Raw genomic sequence first — 19129 nt, forward strand, 5'->3', positions numbered from 1 at the left:
AACAGAAATATTCCATACAACAACCAACAAGGTCCTAGCAATCAACAAGTATCCAATAATACTTATAATCAGCAAAGACCTAATTTTCAAAACAAACCACCACAACAAACCGATGATAAAAAGCCGAATTTAGAAGATATGATGACGAAGCTAGTTGAAACTCAAACGCAGTTTTTCACATCTCAGAAACAAACCAATGAACAAAATGCTCAAGCATTTAGAAATCAACAAGCTTCTATTCAAAATCTGGAACAAGAAGTGAGTAACCTAGCAAGGTTAATAGGTGAAAGAAAACCGGGAAGTCTACCTAGTGATACAAATGCTAACCCCCGGAGTGAAACAGCTAAAGCCATTACCACAAGAAGTGGCATAACACTTAAACCACCTGAAATACCTGTAACTTCTGATGAAGCCATTCCTACTCCACAAGAACCACAACCTGATCAAGATAAGGAAAAAGAACCGGTAGTTGAAAAGGTTAATGAAGATAACACAGTTAAGGATAAACCTTATGTTAAACCATACCAACCACCACTTCCTTACCCGAGTAAAATGAAGAAAGAGAAACTTGAAGCCGAGCAATCCAAATTCTTGGATATGTTTAAACAGATAAATGTAAATCTTCCTTTCATTGATGTGATTTCAGGAATGCCTAGATATGCTAAATTCTTGAAAGATCTAATTTCAAATAGAAAGAAAATGGAAGAACTCTCGGCTTTTACTATGAATGCTAATTGTTCAGCAGTGCTGTTGAATAAGATACCAGAAAAATTATCTGATCCAGGAAGTTTCACAATTCCATGTTTTCTGGGTAGTCTTAGTTCAATAGAAGCATTGGCAGACTTAGGTGCTAGTATAAATCTAATGCCGTATTCACTATACACTAAACTAGACCTTGGAGAATTGAAACCAACCAGAATAAGCATACAACTAGCCGATAGATCAATAAAATATCCTAGAGGGATAATGGAGAACATGCTAGTTAAAGTTGGTACTTTAGTATTTCCAGTAGATTTTGTTGTTTTGGACATGGAAGAAGATTCTCAAGTTCCTCTCATATTAGGAAGACCATTCTTAAACACGGCTAAAGCAATGATAGACGTGTTCGGTAAGAAACTGACCCTAAGTATAGAGGATGAGAGTGTTACCTTTTCAGTTGATAGAGCAATGCAACAACCACAATCTGCAGATGATACATGTTATTATATTCAAACTATAGATGCACATGCAGAATTATTAGAAGAATTTCCAGAATTACAAGGAACAGGAGAATGTTCTTTAGGAGAAGGTAATGAACCAATTGATGAAGCTGAAATGTTAGCTACACTTATAGCTAATGGATATGAACCAACAACAGAAGAAATTCAAATGCTAAAAGAAGAAGACAGATATCGATACAAATCATCGATAGAAGAACCTCCGAAATTAGAGTTAAAGCCACTTCCAAACCATTTGGAATACGCTTATTTACATGGTGAATCTGAATTACCTGTAATAATATCGTCTTCTCTTACTGAAAATGAGAAATCATAACTCATTTCTGTGTTGAAAGCTCATAAACCAGCCATTGCATGGAAGATTCATGATATTAAAGGAATAAGTCCTTCGTATTGCACACATAAAATCTTTATGGAAGAAGGTCATAAAACGTATGTGCAACGCCAACGAAGTCTAAATCCTAATATGCAAGATGTAGTTAAGAAAGAGATTATTAAACTGCTAGATGCAGGTTTGATATATCCAATTTCTGATAGTCCATGGGTAAGCCCAGTTCAATGCGTGCCGAAGAAGGGTGGCATGACTGTCATTACAAATGAGAAAAATGAGCTTATTCCTACTAGGACTGTAACAGGATGGCGTGTGTGTATTGATTATAGAAAATTAAATGACGCCACCAGAAAAGATCACTTTCCCTTACCTTTCATAGATCAAATGTTGGAAAGATTAGCCGGAAATAGTTACTATTGTTTTCTAGATGGATTTTCCGGATATTTTCAAATTCCAATAGCACCCGAGGACCAAGAGAAAACCACATTCACGTGCCCTTATGGTACTTTTGCTTACAAACGCATGCCATTTGGACTTTGCAACGCCCCTGCAACCTTTCAAAGGTGTATGATGGCGATTTTTCACGACATGATAGAAGAATGCATGGAAGTATTCATGGATGACTTTTCAGTCTTCGGTGATACATTTAAATCATGTCTAGTTAATCTGGAACGAATGCTAATTAGATGTGAACAATCAAATCTAGTTCTTAATTGGGAGAAATGCCATTTCATGGTTAAAGAAGGCATCGTTCTTGGACATAAAATTTCAAAAGAAGGAATTGAAGTGGATAGAGCTAAAGTAGATGTAATTGCTAAACTTCCACATCCCACCAATGTTAGAGGAGTTAGGAGTTTTTTAGGGCATGCCGGTTTTTACCGACGTTTCATAAAAGATTTTTCTAAAATTGCCACTCCTATGAATAAACTCCTAGAAAAGGATGCGCCATTCATCTTTTCAGATGAGTGTATCAAATCTTTTAATATTCTTAAAGAGAAACTCACTAATGTGCCGATCATGATAACACCAAATTGGAATCTACCATTTGAACTAATGTGCGATGCAAGTGATTTTGCAATGGGAGCCGTTTTAGGACAAAGGATTGAAAAATGATTTCAACCTATATATTATGCTAGTAAGACATTACAAGGAGCACAAATGAACTATACAACTACTAAAAAAGAACTCCTTGCTATTGTCTTTGCTTTTGACAAATTTCGATCATATCTCGTTCTAGCAAAAACGGTGGTCTATACCGACCATTCTGCTCTTAGATACCTATTTTCAAAACAAGATGCTAAACCAAGATTAATCCGTTGAATCTTACTCTTACAAGAGTTTGATATTGAAATCTGAGATAAAAGAGGAGCAGAAAATCTCGCCGCTGATCATCTTTCTCGTCTTGAAAATCCCGAATTAGAAGTTCTAAATGAATCAGAAATACAAGACAACTTTCCTGATGAATATCTATTGAAAATAGATTATAAAGAAATCCCATGGTTTGCAGACTATGCAAACTACTTAGTTTGTGGATTCCTTGAAAAAGGATTATCGTACCAAAGACGAAAGAAATTCTTCAGTGATATAAAACACTATTTTTGGGAAGATCCACATCTGTTTAAAAGTTGTCCCGATGGAATAATACGCCGATGTGTATTTGGAGATGAAGCTAGTAAAATATTAAACCATTGTCACACAGGACTAACAGGAGGGCATTATGGGCCTCAACTAACAGCAAGAAAAGTTTATGATGCTGGATTCTATTGGCCTACAATTTACAAAGACGCACACCTTCTTTGCAAATCATGTGATGCATGTCAAAGGGCCGGAAAAATAAGTCAACGTGATGAAATGCCACAAAATGTCATCCAAGTATGTGAAGTATTTGACATTTGGGGTATTGACTTTATGGGTCCATTTCCAAAATCTCATAATAATCTATATATACTCGTAGCCATTGATTATGTATCTAAATGGGTGGAAGCACAAGCTCTCCCAACTAACGATGCACGAGTTGTAGTCAACTTTTTAAAACGTCTTTTTGCAAGGTTTGGAACACCGAAAGCTTTAATAAGTGATCGGGGTACTCATTTATGTAATAATCAACTTGAGAAAGTTCTTAAAAGATATGGAGTAACTCATAAAATCTCCACCGCATATCATCCACAAATAAGTGGACAAGTTGAAAATACCAACCGAGCTTTAAAACGTATTCTAGAGAAAACCGTAGGATCAAATCCGAAGGAATGGTCGATTAAATTGGAGGATGCACTCTGGGCTTTTAGAACAGCCAACAAAACTCCAATTGGAACCACACCTTTTAGACTTGTTTATGGAAAAGCATGTCATCTTCCAGTAGAAATTGAACACAAAGCATTTTGGGCTTTGAAGACATGTAATCTTGATTTACATGAAGCTGGACGTCTACGATTAAGTCAACTAAACGAATTAGAAGAATTAAGACATGAAGCATATGAAAATTCGTTAATCTATAAAGAAAGAATGAAGAAATGGCATGATAAAAGAATCAGAAGTTCAAAAGAATTTAAAGAAGGAGACAGAGTTCTTCTTTTCAATTCACGATTCAAGCTATTTCCTGGAAAATTGAAATCAAGATGGTCTGGACCATTCATAGTCAAAAGAGTTTTCCCATACGGAACGATAGAATTAATAAATTCAAATGGGATTGAATTTAAAGTTAATGGTCACATAGTTAAACATTACATACATGGTCCGATGGAAGTCGACAACGAAGTTAATCACAATTTCGACACCACAGCTAACTAAGTGTGGGGAGAATCAAGTCTTTAAAGGATAATATGTATTTCTGATAGAGTTAGATTGTCTGTTTTCGTGTAGTTCTCGAAAATGGAACCCGAATGGTCTTTCCCTAGCAGACCCTAAAGAACTAGTCTTCTCCCCCCATTCTGAATTTTTTTTTTTTTTTTAGGTTTTTACAAAATGAAGACTGCCTGTGAACTAAACCATGGTCTAATGCTACACGCTTTGATCACTAAAAGAAATAATGACATACTACCAAGTGAAATAGTATCAGTAATCAGAGAAAGAATGGACGGAGTTAGAAAAGAATCCAGATGCGAAGATAATAAATTACAATTTGGTAAAGGAAAATCAAAATCCGCAGCGAAAAGAAGAGCACGACACCTAGAAAGATGTCACAAATGCGGAAAATGGTCACATGGAGGTAAATGTTCAAATAATCAAACCTATTCAAATACCGAATTTGTTACTTTATGCAGAGACGGACCGTTCATATGTTTAGAAGAAAAGACACTGAATGCTCGAGGTTACGCCTATGTAGCCATGGAAAACCAATTAAACCGACTATCTTATGAATGAGATAGATCATATAACTAAGAAATCTATTCCACAGGTATGTCTGTACAGTTTTTATTTTTATTTTTATTTTTAACCTTTTGATAATAAACGCTAATTTGTTCGCTAAAAAGTATTAAATTGGTATTGAATAAAATTAGGTTTGGCGACCGAAATTATTGATATCATTCAAAAAAATTTATTACATCACTGCGAAATTTAACGTTTATTCTTAAGGTATAAATATCTTTAAACAATCAACCCAAAATATTTCAAAAATTCGTCATGAGTTAAATTAGGTTTTGGAACCGAAATTACTTTACCGAAAAGAGGGGCGCATATTTTTGATAATATTTGATTGATTAAAGTGGGATAAAAAGCCAAAAAGATTTTTAATTTTATTTTTACCATATTTTTAAAATTAATATATAAATCTTAAATTAATATTGTAAACTTTGTAAAAACAATATATTTAAAATTGTAAATATTTGAAAAATTAATATAAATTTGGTGTGAATTTATAATATGAATTTTTAAATTAAGTTTGGTGTGAATTTTTAATTTTTAAAATATGAATTTTTTAATTTTATGCATTTCAAATTTTAAGTTTGGTGTGAATTTTTAATATTAATTTTGAATTTTATATTTAAATTGTGTGAATTTAAAAACAAAAATTTACTTTATCTCATTAAGTTAAAAATATGATTTTTAAAATTCGTCGTAAGTTGAAGACTAGGTCATTGAACCGAAATTGCTTTACCCGAGGGAGGGACGAGAACTTTTATTATCATTATTTTTAATCTTATTGAATTAAAGTATGCCAAAAACATTAAAAAAAAAAAAAAAACCCTAAAAATCTTAGCTTTTAAAACAATCGCTACAAAAAGACAAATTTTAAAATTTTATCGAAGGACGGACTAGGACATCGATCCGAAACGACCTCGTCCTAAATAACAAGAGAAACAAAAATTTAAAATTAATTAATATTTTTTTTATAAGTTAAAGATTTCAAAAAAAAAAAATCCAATATGTTTGGAAACTTTGGTAAAATTTAATCATTTTTCTACGCTAATCACCCTCAATAATTTAAATTGTTACTGATTTCTTGCAAATGAGGGCATTGCGAGATCTTAAGTGTGGGAAGGGGTTAAATTCTTTCGGATTTTAAAAATTTTTTGATTTAAACACTTGGTTACCATTAAAAATACTAGTAACGCAGTAGTTGTATTAGAATCTAGTGCTCTCCGATAACAAGGAACAGCCCTAGTCTTATATACTGACTACCCACTTCTAGTAAATTTTTCAAAATTTTCAACAAAATGGATTCAAAATCATGTTTATATATATTTATGAACGATGAAAACTAGGTCATTGAGCCGAAATTATCGTTACCTCGGAAAGGACATAAATTGAGAAACAACCAAAAAGTTAGAATTCATTTAAGAATGGAATAGAGGAGAAAAAGGCAAAGAAAAACATAAATAAAAGCCAAGTGTGGGAAAACTTTACCAAATTATTCACAACATATACTACATATTTTTGTACAAAATTTTGAAAATACTTTTGTTTTGGACGATAATCAATTGTTTTACCCGATGAAACCATAAAAGAAGAGATGGATCTACACGATGAATCAATTCCATCATTTGAAGGAAGTAAAGTCTTCCGAAAATGACACGCGCTTCTTGATTTAGGTCATGAAGTTGTCGTCCAGACCAGCTGTAGGTTGACGAAAAATCTAGAAAAGTCATCACTAAAATCGGCCGGAAATCCACGGACCTTAGCATCAAACAGGGTCGCCAAGTGGTCAGGTTTATCCTAACCATGAGAAGGATTTATCTCGTACAATGGGGGGGCACCATGCAAATTAGCTGGATAAGACTAATGAATCAGATCTCCAGAAAGGATAATCTCCTTAAAGATAAAAAATCAGCTTTTAAGCCTGATATTACTCAATCCTTGAGATTGACCTTAAAGATTGAGAATTTAAACTCATGGAATTCGATGATATCTAAACTCGAGCTTGAACGAGAAAATATTTTGATCAAAATTACAAACCGATTTGTTTTCTGAAAACCCTATTTTCAATGCGTTCATTACCATTGAACGTAAAATCCTAGGAATTCACCTGGAATTCATTAGGTCACCTGAACTAAATCGGGTGTCAACCGTAAGAACGGTGGTTGCATAGTGGTAAAAGACAGGACCTTGTGCCATACCGAAAAAAAAAATTATTATAAGGGTGAGCTTTACTATTGCTCCTACCAAGGATAGTAATTGCGTCCGACACGTTATAGACCATAATTAAAAGCATATCAGGGGACATTGCCTTAACAGTTGCTTGTTCAACGCTTTCCTTTCAACCGGACGGTAGTTTACCGAAAGGTAATATACGGGACAAGTAAATTGGACGTGTTGCTTTCCAAATACAAGGTTAGCAAGTGGATGACACAAAATCGCAAGTTTTGAGCTAAAATTTTCAAATCTGAAACCCACCAAACCCACAAAAATATTTTGCAAACACCGGTAAAGGGTTATTCCGGAAAACTTATCTAGGGTAAAAACTAGATTTAATTTTCAAAAGATCAAATGTTTTCATAAAGATCCAATTTCCTTAATGGATCTAAATTTTTATAGTCATGTGGGACTGTAAACCATATCGTTACTACCATTGTTTATACCGCCGTATAGAAATCACTGAAGTACAAAGTGTGAAGAATAAAGAAGTGATTCTAGTATTTCAAGACGATATTGCTTGAGGACAAGCAACGCTCAAGTGTGGGAATATTTGATAATGCTAAAAACGAACATATATTTCATAGCATTATTCCTCAAGAAAGACAAGCTTTTAGTTACAATTGTTCTATTTACAAGTGATATTCGTTTAAATAATAAAAGGTGAAGACAAAAGACAGATTCGACGAATTGAAGACGCAAACGACCAAAAAGCTCAAAAGTACAAAAGACAATCAAAGAGGTTCCAATTATTGATAAGAAACGTCTCGAAATTACAAGAGTACAAGATTCAAAACGCAAAGTACAAGATATTAAATTGTACGCAAGGACGTTCGAAAATCCGGAACCGGGACTAGAGTCAACTCTCAACGCTCGACGCAACGGACTAAAAATTACAAGTCAACTATGCACATAAATATAATATAATATTTAAATAATTCTTATAATTATTTATATATTATAATAAATAATAAAATCCGTCGGCAAGAAAGACTCCAAAGGGACTGAGCTGTAATTTCATTCTCCGTGACTCGCGGAGTTTGAAGAGTATTTCACCGCGAGTCGCGGAGCCCCAAAAGTCGAATTTTCCTATAAAAGCAACCGAATTCTGATCGCAAATCATCATCTTTTTTCTCCTCATTCATACGATATATTTATATTTATAATTTATATTTTAATTTTAATTTTAATTATAATTCTAATAATAAGGGTATGTTAGCAAATATTGTAAGGGTGTAAGTCGAAATTCTGTCCGTGTAACGCTACGCTATTTTTAATCATTGTAAGTTATGTTCAACCTTTTTACATTAATGTCTCGTAGCTAAGTTATTATTATGCTTATTTAAAACGAAGTAATCATGATGTTGGGCTAATTACTAAAATTGGGTAATTGGGCTTTGTACCATAATTGGGGTTTGGACAAAAGAACGACACTTGTGGAAATTAGACTATGAGCTATTAATGGGCTTTATATTTGTTTAACTAAATGATAGTTTGTTAATGTTAATATAAAGATTTACAATTGGGCGTCCCTATAAATTACCATATACACTCGATCGGACACGATGGGCGGGGTATTTATACCAACGAATAATCGTTCATTTAACCGGACACGGGAATGGATTAATAGCCACTAGAATAATTAAAACAGGGGTGAAATTATGTACAAGGACACTTGGTATAATTGATAACAAAATATTAAAACCTTGGGTTACACTCAGTCGACATCCTGGTGTAATTATTAAACAAAGTATTAAAATCTTGTTACAGTTTAAGTCCCCAATTAGTTGGAATATTTAACTTCGGGTATAAGGATAATTTGACGAGGACACTCGCATTTTATATTTATGACTGATGGACTGTTATGGACAAAAACCAGACGGACATATTAAATAATCCAGGACAAAGGACAATTAACCCATGGGCATAAAACAAAAATCAACACGTCAAACATCATGATTACGGAAGTTTAAATAAGCATAATTCTTTTATTTCATATTTAATTTCCTTTATTTTATATTTAATTGCACTTCTAAATATCGCATTTTTATTATTATTGTATTTAATTGCACTTTTAATTATCGTACTTTTTAATTATCACAAGTTTATTTTATCGCACTTTTATTATTCGCAATTTCATTATCGTTATTTACTTTATGCTTTAATTTAAGTCTTGTATTCATTTTTAATATTTTACATTTGGTTTTAACTGCGACTAAAGTTTTAAAATCGACAAACCGGTCATTAAACGGTAAAAACCCCCATTTATAATAATAATATTACTTATATATATATATTTGTATTTTTATAAAAGTAAACTAATATAGCGTTAAGCTTTGTTTAAAGATTTTCCCTGTGGAACGAACCGGACTTACTAAAAACTACACTACTGTACGATTAGGTACACTGCCTATAAGTGTTGTAGCAAGGTTTAAGTATATCCATTCTATAAATAAAAAAATATCTTGTGTAAAATTGTATCGTATTTAATAGTATTTCCTGCAAAAATTTAATAGTATTTTATACCACTCCGCTACCGCATCAATTATAATTATGATAATTATTATTATTAATGATAAAAGTATTATTAATAATAATAGATATTAAACATAAATTATAATAATAATTAGTTAAGGAAATCTTTTTCCTATCAATCTGTTTGTTTATGTATTACCCATGAATTGTATCAACACTTAATGTAAATGGGATGTACTGTGTTTGATTGATGATTAAACCTTTCTATTAGTTGTTTATCTATCCTTATCTATCATAAGAACCCACTTACTTTGTTTGTTGCGAGCAACGAAACTAACCCATATTTTATGTTCTTGACTTTTGAGTCACCAAATAAAACAAAGAGCATTCACGATATTTTAACTTGTGATATTAACTAGTATTATTGAGTAGAAAGAATCCTATATTACTGTGTTTGCACCTTTATCATCAAACTCAATCATACCGACAATCATCCCGGAGTAATAAAGTCAATGAGTTTCGCGCCCGAGTTGTAGCCTTGGAAAATATGGTGCAAAATGTACCAACTTCAACAACATCAACGGCATCAACTGTACCACCAGCAACAACACAAACCACAACAACACACGCCTCAACATCACAATCGGTACCCCGAGCATAATCATCGTTCTACATGACGTTTTGCATCATTTATCTTCGTTCAACATGGCGAATATGTAATCTCTAATGTTTTAGAGATTATATATTCTTGTTCTAACGATAAATCAAATGAGTTTAATATCATATTAACTCATTAAATCCATGATTATATCTGAAGAAAATATATATGTATATATGTTTTCATAAAGATTGTAATTAAAAAAAAAAATTCTTTTGTACAAACTGTTAATGATGAAAATATTTTAACGGGTAGGTAATACCCGAGGAATATTTAGATTTCACATTAATAAGTTACACTATACATTATTCGAATCTGATTCAACAATCATTTACTATCCTACTTACATCCACAGATATACGTATCCGTTCACCGCAGAATAACCATTTTCATACAATTTCATATTTAGATTTAGATTTTGACCTATCAGAATCCAACAAGTGGCATAATGAAGAAAACATTGGACAAAATAAAATTTGTTAGAACAAACGAATTAACTATGAGAAATTCTGTTAAGAATCCACGCTAACAAAATTCTAGCTAACTGTTCCTAGCTAACTGTTAATTCCTTATTACATTTTATTTATCGCAATTTAATTATCGCAATTTATATTCCCGCAATTTTATTTATCGTCATTTAATTTCTGTTATTTATTTTACACACTTTAAATATCAGGACACGTATACAAGGTTTTGACATATCATATCGACGCATCTATACATATTATTTGGAATAACCATAGACACTCTATATGCAGTAATGCGGGAGTTAGCTATACAGGGTTTAGGTTGATTCTACAATAATATATATAGTTTGAGTTGTGATCGAGTCTGAGACATGTACACGGGTCACGATACATATTAATTAATTCGAATATTATATATCAAACTATATATGAATTATTGGACTGTTAAATGTGGACTATCGACTGTGGACTAATAAAATTGGACAATCAAAATGACTTAAAATATTGAATAAAACATATGAAACTAAACATTCTTCAAGTTTGCCACTTGATTTCATCTTAAACCCCATTTGTATCTTGACGATTACAATCTGCGTTCAAACCTTTCATGATTCTTGAAAACAACTCAATCGATAGGATGAACCAACCGCACTTCATCTACGGAAGGAAAGATTTATGCATATAGTTATGCACCTGAGAAACTCTCGGCAACTGAGTAAAAGTTTAACACGTAGCCGTGTCAGATCCTTTGGTATTTATTAGCAAAAATAACTTTACGATCCCTTTTCAAAGTAGCCAATTTTGTCACAGCTCCAGCAAGTCAACTTCGACTTATCATTCGAAGTAGCCTTATTATAATTCTGATATATACGATTACCCTTTTGATACCAGAGAATTCTTTTATATTCCACCATATTACCAGCAGACATACCAGCAACCTCGTTACTTCTTGGCTTAAATCTCTCTGACAAATCATTATATTTATTCATTGAAACCCTATCATATACTCATCCGCATCTTGTAACGAGAACTGCCATACCAGTTACCGGGAATTAGCAATCAGTACTTTGAAAACTCACAGCATATCTACATCAACAGTTATATGTATGACATTTATCTCTTAGAATTATGATCTCTCCTTCTGGAATTCTGAAAAGCACTCAATCACAAATCAATACTCTGAATGTTGAAAAAGCTGAATGAAGCAGCAGAAACCATAGACAACCGTAAACGACCATAATCATCGAAAGTTTGATGATAAAGAATAGTATGTTGGAAAAGCTTAGAAAAGTTGGAATTGGAAAACAGATTGAGCTAACCACGAAGGAGACCGAGGATAAATACAAGGACCATACCATTTATTCAAAGAATCCAGGTAATTCTGAATCCGATGAAACCTTCAAAGAATATCTTGCTCCGAAGTCATGTTAAAATCTTGCGGAATTTTTCCATCAACCATCGAACTTAGAAATTCCAAAATATCATCATCAATATCTTCGATATTTCTGAGGATATTTTCATAAATATTCTCGTCCGAAATTATATACCTCTTCGTGCTTCCTGTGTATCATTATATTGGAAACATTCAATAGAAAATTTAGTACCGAAAAGCAGATTATGCGAAACTTTGAAGAAAGCCGTGGACAAATCACAAAGAATAAGTTTGACTTCAAAGAATCCAAATGACTCAATGTCTGCTAAAAAGTCTTTAGTGAATATCTTGCTCCTTACTCTAAACCCTTACGGATAATAGTTTCCATCCTCCTCTGATCTTAGATATTCAAAGATATTATCGTATATTTCATTACAAATATCCTCCATATTCTGAAGATATTTTCATAACTATTCTTATCTAAAATCATTCATCTCTTCACGCTATCAGTGTTACATTATATAGAAACTGTTAGTTTCTATATTCTGTAAACTTTCGAGCTTAAAATATGAATGTTATTGAAGTAATGTTGGGAACTGATGCATGGTTTAGTATAATATAATGACACTTGATCAACGTGATTATATTAAAGTAAGTCATGCTGAGTTTCTAATGGAACGTGATGATTCACAGATCATACCGTCATCACATGCCATGTTACATAACTCTTTTATTTAAATTAACTTCTGAACATATCAAGAAAATATATTCTTGATAGTTCTATTCTCAGTGATTCTGGTAATTTGACAAATCAAATCGTGCTATTACGTTCTTTCTTGCTTGGAACATCAAGTTCATTCGAAACTCCATACCTATGAATTCTGGACCGTTACTCGTTCTACTAAGCAATCGAGAGGAGAATAAAAAGGCAAGGAGCACCGAAATTTAAGAGAAAATATAAAGCCCAATAACAACACGGAGATTACAAACCGTGGATATTAATACGAATAGCAATATAAAGACACGGTAGAATTAAGAATAGTAACATCCCAAGGTAATAGTAGAAGTAAACAGATTCTTCTGGTGGAAGATTAAAAAGAAGGATGACAGAAAGGATAATTAGGAAAATATCAATGATTAGAACTGGATGAAGCATATTCAAAATCTTTTAGAAGTAAGGATTAAGAATGAAAATATAGAAAATGGGAGTAGTGAAAAAATAATAAAACGAAAAAAGTTTAATTTATAATGGAAATATCAGACAGAGTAATCGATGCAGATCACCGTATTTAATGATAGAGATCTTAATTTCCTTACTCGCCGAAGAGTCAAATCTTTTAGATTTCGAAGATTTTCTTTAAATCCCTTGAATTCCGGAATTCAACCCTGACTACATCAAAAGATAAGACGCATCTTATTTTTTTTTAAATTCAACCATGACTAGTCAAAAGTTATGATGGAACTTGTCTTTCTGATTTCATTCTTTTGTGATAGCTCCACTCGTACACTTCGAGTAATCAAATTATCTTATCCATATTACTCAACAGTAATAAAACTCTATTTATCGGCTCATATTCGTCATGAAAACATTTCTATTGTTAACCATGACAACCACATTCAAATTTTGGGACGAAATTTCTTTAACGGGTAGGTACTGTGACGACCCGGAGATTTCCGATCAGATTTAAACTTAATTCTTATATAATTTTGACGTGATAAGCAAAGTCTGTAATGTTTAGTCTCAAAAATTTTGAACTATTTTAAATATATTCATTTACACTGTGACTATTCTCGACGATTCACGAACAATTAATTGTGTATAGATATGTATATATATAAATGTGTATGTAATAATATATATATCTGATGCGGTAGCGGAGTGGTATAAAATACTATTAAATTTTTGCAGGAAATACTATTAAATACGATACAATTTTACATAAGATATTTATTTATTTATAGAATGGATATACTTAAACCTTGCTACAACACTTATAGGCAGTGTACCTAATCGTACAGTAGTGTAGTTTTTAGTAAGTCCGGTTCGTTCCACAGGGAAAATCTTTAAACAAAGCTTAACGCTATATTAGTTTACTTTTATAAAAATACAAATATATATATATAAGTAATATTATTATTATAAAGGGGGGTTTTTACCGTTTAATGACCGGTTTGTCGATTTTAAAACTTTAGTCGCAGTTAAAACCAAATGTAAAATATTAAAAATGAATACAAGACTTAAATTAAAGCATAAAGTAAATAACGATAATGAAATTGCGAATATAAAAGTGCGATAAAATAAACTTGCGATAATTAAAAAGTACGATAATTAAAAGTGCAATTAAATACAATAATAATAAAAATGCGATATTTAGAAGTGCAATTAAATATAAAATAAAGGAAATTAAATATGAAATAAAAGAATTATGCTTATTTAAACTTCCGTAATCATGATGTTTGACGTGTTGATTTTTGTTTTATGCCCATGGGTTAATTGTCCTTTGTCCTGGATTATTTAATATGTCCGTCTGGTTTTTGTCCATAACAGTCCATCAGTCATAAATATAAAATGCGAGTGTCCTCGTTAAATTATCCTTATACCCGAAGTTAAATATTCCAACTAATTGGGAACTTAAACTGTAACAAGATTTTAATACTTTGTTTAATAATTACACCAGGATGTCGACTGAGTGTAACCCAAGGTTTTAATATTTTGTTATCAATTATACCAAGTGTCCTTGTACATAATTTCACCCCTGTTTTAATTATTCTAGTGGCTATTAATCCATTCCCGTGTCCGGTTAAATGAACGATTATTCGTTGGTATAAATACCCCGCCCATCGTGTCCGATCGAGTGTATATGGTAATTTATAGGGACGCCCAATTGTAAATCTTTATATTAACATTAACAAACTATCATTTAGTTAAACAAATATAAAGCCCATTAATAGCCCATAGTCTAATTTCCACAAGTGTCGTTCTTTTGTCCAAACCCCAATTATGGTACAAAGCCCAATTACCCAATTTTAGTAATTAGCCCAACATCATGATTACTTCGTTTTAAATAAGCATAATAATAACTTAGCTACGAGACATTAATGTAAAAAGGTTGAACATAACTTACAATGATTAAAAATAGCGTAGCGTTACACGGACAGAATTTCGACTTACACCCTTACAATATTCGCTAACATACCCTTATTATTAGAATTATAATTAAAATTAAAATTAAAATATAAATTATAAATATAAATATATCGTATGAATGAGGAGAAAAAAGATGATGATTTGCGATCAGAATTCGGTTGCTTTTATAGGAAAATTCGACTTTTGGGGCTCCGCGACTCGCGGTGAAATACTCTTCAAACTCCGCGAGTCGCGGAGAATGAAATTACAGCTCAGTCCCTTTGGAGTCTTTCTTGCCGACGGTTTTTATTATTTATTATAATATATAAATAATTATAAGAATTATTTAAATATTATATTATATTTATGTGCATAGTTGACTTGTAATTTTTAGTCAGTTGCGTCGAGCGTTGAGAGTTGACTCTAGTCCCGGTTCCGGATTTTCGAACGTCCTTGCGTACAATTTAATATCTTGTACTTTGCGTTTTGAATCTTGTACTCTTGTAATTTCGAGACGTTTCTTATCAATAATTGGAACCTCTTTGATTGTCTTTTGTACTTTTGAGCTTTTTGGTCGTTTGCGTCTTCAATTCGTCGAATCTGTCTTTTGTCTTCACCTTTTATTATTTAAACGAATATCACTTGTAAATAGAACAATTGTAACTAAAAGCTTGTCTTTCTTGAGGAATAATGCTATGAAATATATGTTCGTTTTTAGCATTATCAAATATTCCCACACTTGAGCGTTGCTTGTCCTCAAGCAATATCGTCTTGAAATACTAGAATCACTTCTTTATTCTTCACACTTTGTACATCAGTGATTTCTATACGGCGGTATAAACAATGGTAGTAACGATATGGTTTACAGTCCCACATGACTATAAAAATTTAGATCCATTAAGGAAATTGGATCTTTATGAAAACATTTGATCTTTTGAAAATTAAATCTAGTTTTTACCCTAGATAAGTTTTCCGGAATAACCCTTTACCGGTGTTTGCAAAATATTTTTGTGGGTTTGGTGGGTTTCAGATTTGAAAATTTTAGCTCAAAACTTGCGGTTTTGTGTCATCCACTTGCTAACCTTGTATTTGGAAAGCAACACGTCCAGTTTACTTGTCCCGTATATTACCTTTCGGTAAACTACCGTCCGGTTGAAAGGAAAGCGTTGAACAAGCAACTGTTAAGGCAATGTCCCCTGATATGCTTTTAATTATGGTCTATAACGTGTCGGACGCTAGTACTATCCTTGGTAGGAGCAATAGTAAAGATCATCCTATAATTTTTCGGTCTGGCACAAGGTCCTGTCTCCGACCATGCTATGCAACCACCGTTCTTATGGTTGACACCCGATTTGGTTCAGGTGACCTAATGAATTCCAGGTGAATTCCTAGGATTTTACGTTCAATGGTAATGAACGCATTGAAAATGGATTTTCAGAAAACAAATCGGTTTGTAATTTTGATCAAAATATTTTCTCGTTCAAGCTCGAGTTTAGATATCATTGAATTCCATGAGTTTGAATTCTCAATCTTTAAGGTCAATCTCAAGGATTGAGTAATATCAGTCTTAAAAGCTGATTTTTAATCTTTAAGGAGATTATCCTTTCTGGGGATCTGATTCATTAGTCTTATCCAGCTACTTTGCATGGTGCCCCCCCATTGTACGAGATAAATCCTTCTCATGGTTAGGATAAATCTGACCACTTGGCGACCCTGTTTAATGCTGAGGTCCGTGGATTTCCTGCTAATTTTAGTGATGACTTTTCTAGATTTTTCGTCAACCTACAGCTGGTCTGGACGACAACTTCATGACCTAAATCAAGAAGCGCGTTTCTTTTTCGGAAGACTTTACTTCCTTTTAATGATGGAATTAATTCATCGTGTAGATCCATCTCTTCTTTTCTTTCATCAGTTAAAATAGTTAATTTAGTCCAAAACAAAAGTATTTTCAGTTATTTGTTACAGATATATGTGACATATGTTTAAGATAACTTGGTAAATTTTCCCACACTTGGCTTTTATTTTCCTTTTTATCGTCCTCTATTCCATTTTAAATGAATTTTAACATTTTAGTTTGTTTCTCAATTTATGTCCTTTCCGAGGTAACAATAATTTCGGTGTTAAAACCTAGTTTTATCGTTCATAAATATGTATAAACATGATTTTGAGTTCATTTAATTGAAAATTTTGAAAAATTTTACTAGAATTGGGTAGTTAGTATATAAGACTAGGGCTGTTCTTTTTTTATCAGAGAGCACTAGATTCTAATACAACTACTGCTTTACTAGTATTTTTAATGGTAACCAAGTGTATAAAGTAAAAAAATTTTAAAATCCGAAAGAATTTAACCCCTTCCCACACTTAAGATCTTGCAATGCCCTCATTTGCAAGAAATCAGGAATAATTTAAATTATTGAGGGTGATTTGTGTGAAAATGATTAAATTTTACCAAAGTTTCCAAACATATTGGATTTTTTTTTTTTTAGAAATTTTTAACTTATAAAAAAAAAATATTAATTAATTTTAAAAATTTGTTTCTCTTGTTATTTAGGACGAGGTCGTTTCGGATCGATGTCCTAGTCCGTCCTTAGACAAAATTTTAAAATTTGTCTTTTTGTAGCGATTGTTTTAAAAGCTAAGATTTTTAGGGTTTTTTTTTTTTTTTTTTAATGTTTTTGGCATACTTTAATTCAATAAGATTAAAAATAATGATAATAAAAGTTCTCGTCCCTCCCTCGGGTAAAGCAATTTCGGTTCAATGACCTAGTCTTCAACTTACGACGAATTTTAAAAATCATATTTTTTAACTTAATGAGATAAAGTAAATTTTTGTTTTTAAATTCACACAATTTAAATATAAAATTCAAAATTAATATTAAAAATTCACACCAAACTTAAAATTTGAAATGCATAAAATTAAAAAATTCATATTTTAAAAATTAAAAATTCACACCAAACTTAATTTAAAAATCCATATTATAAATTCACACCAAACTTATATTAATTTTTCAAATATTTACAATTTTAAATATATTGTTTTTACAAAGTTTACAATATTAATTTAAGATTTATATATTAATTTTAAAAATATGGTAAAAATAAAATTAAAAATCTTTTTGACTTTTTATCCCACTTTAATCAATCAAATATTATCAAAAATATGCGCCCCTCTTTTCGGTAAAGTAATTTCGGTTCCAAGACCTAATTTAACTCATGACGAATTTTTGAAATATTTTGGGTTGATTGTTTAAAGATATTTATACCTTAAGAATAAACGTTAAATTTCGCAGTGATGTAATAAATTTTTTTGAATGATATCAATAATTTCGGTCGCCAAACCTAATTTTATTCAATACCAATTTAATACTTTTTAGCGAACAAATTAGCGTTTATTATCAAAAGGTTAAAAATAAAAATAAAAATAAAAACTGTACAGACATACCTGTGGAATAGATTTCTTAGTTATATGATCTATCCCATTCATAAGATAGTCGGTTTAATTGGTTTTCCATGGCTACATAGGCGTAACCTCGAGCATTCAGTGTCTTTTCTTCTAAACATATGAACGGTCCGTCTCTGCATAAAGTAACAAATTCGGTATTTGAATAGGTTTGATTATTTGAACATTTACCTCCATGTGACCATTTTCCGCATTTGTGACATCTTTCTAGGTGTCGTGATCTTCTTTTCGCTGCGGATTTTGATTTTCCTTTACCAAATTGTAACTTATTATCTTCGCATCTGGATTCTTTTCTAACTCCGTCCATTCTTTCTCTGATTACTGATACTATTTCACTTGGTAGTATGTCATTATTTCTTTTAGTGATCAAAGCGTGTAGCATTAGACCATGGTTTAGTTCACAGGCAGTCTTCATTTTGTAAAAACCAAAAAAAAAATAAAAATTCAGAAT

Source organism: Rutidosis leptorrhynchoides, chromosome 2, assembly GCF_046630445.1.
Source record: "Rutidosis leptorrhynchoides isolate AG116_Rl617_1_P2 chromosome 2, CSIRO_AGI_Rlap_v1, whole genome shotgun sequence".
Classification (NCBI taxonomy): domain Eukaryota; kingdom Viridiplantae; phylum Streptophyta; class Magnoliopsida; order Asterales; family Asteraceae; genus Rutidosis; species Rutidosis leptorrhynchoides.